The sequence below is a fragment of the Cucurbita pepo genome, chromosome LG12 (genome assembly GCF_002806865.2).
Source record: "Cucurbita pepo subsp. pepo cultivar mu-cu-16 chromosome LG12, ASM280686v2, whole genome shotgun sequence".
In the NCBI taxonomy this organism is placed as follows: domain Eukaryota; kingdom Viridiplantae; phylum Streptophyta; class Magnoliopsida; order Cucurbitales; family Cucurbitaceae; genus Cucurbita; species Cucurbita pepo.
Genome location: NC_036649.1, coordinates 5,739,570 through 5,740,355, shown reverse-complemented (window position 1 = coordinate 5,740,355; position 786 = coordinate 5,739,570). Strand labels below are relative to the sequence as shown.

Sequence of the window (786 nt, the reverse complement as noted above, 5' to 3'; positions counted from 1 at the left end):
AAAAAAAAAATCCACAGATAACAAACAATCTGGATATTGCACAAAAACAGCCAAAAAAAAAACAAATGCAAACAAGCGAAAGAAGCTCATCTACATACCGAACCAAAAAACAAAAACAAAAAGCGGAAGCCAAAATGCACAACCGATCGTCTATTTCAGAAGCATACCCGTGAAGTCCGCATCCAAGATCTCAGCAAACGCAATCGGATCCTCCGATTCAAGCCAAAGCAGAGAAGATTAGCAGCATTCAACTAGCTGGTATTTCGCCATATCCTTTACTTTTCTCTGGGGGTTACGGTATCCTGTGATAAAAAAAAAAAACTTCTAAACAACAAATTTGGAGAATTATATTTAGGTTGCAAGAAAACCCTAACACAACAATGAGAAGATGATTTCTGCTTTACTCGTCGCTGTGAAAGAATGTATGTCGTTCTCTCTCATAATTCTCTCTCTACAAGAGATACAGTAGAGAGAGATAGAGAGAGAGAGAGAGAGAGAGAGAGAGAGAGAGGCAGAGATGTGAACTGGAGAGAGGACTGTGCTTCGCCCAATGCTTTTTGTTTGCAATTTTCGAAATCAAAAAAACTTTAAAACTCATTTCCGGACCTTTATTTACAGAAACGGGGCTGACTCCTCCTCACTGCCCCCCTCACCTCCCAAATTACCATTCTATCCTCCTTCATTAATGTAATTTTTTTATCTTAAATATTATTTTCTTTTCTTTTCTTTTTTAACAAAAATTATAAAAAATAAAAATAAAGGTCGTACTATTATTATCTTTTTATT

General features: G+C 36.1%; 1 protein-coding gene across 3 annotated transcripts in view; it reads right to left on the bottom strand.

The window, feature by feature from the left end:
- Positions 1-563, bottom strand: part of LOC111807650 (COP1-interacting protein 7) — an 11,323-nt gene extending 10,760 nt beyond the window's left edge. For 2 of the 3 annotated variants that reach the window (XM_023693453.1, XM_023693456.1), the window contains exon 1: positions 168-563. The gene's annotated coding sequence lies outside the window, so the exon portion shown is untranslated. The remainder of the gene's footprint in view (positions 1-167) is intronic. The other variant, XM_023693454.1, reaches the window with a different exon arrangement.
- Positions 564-786: the final 223 nt, after the last annotated feature.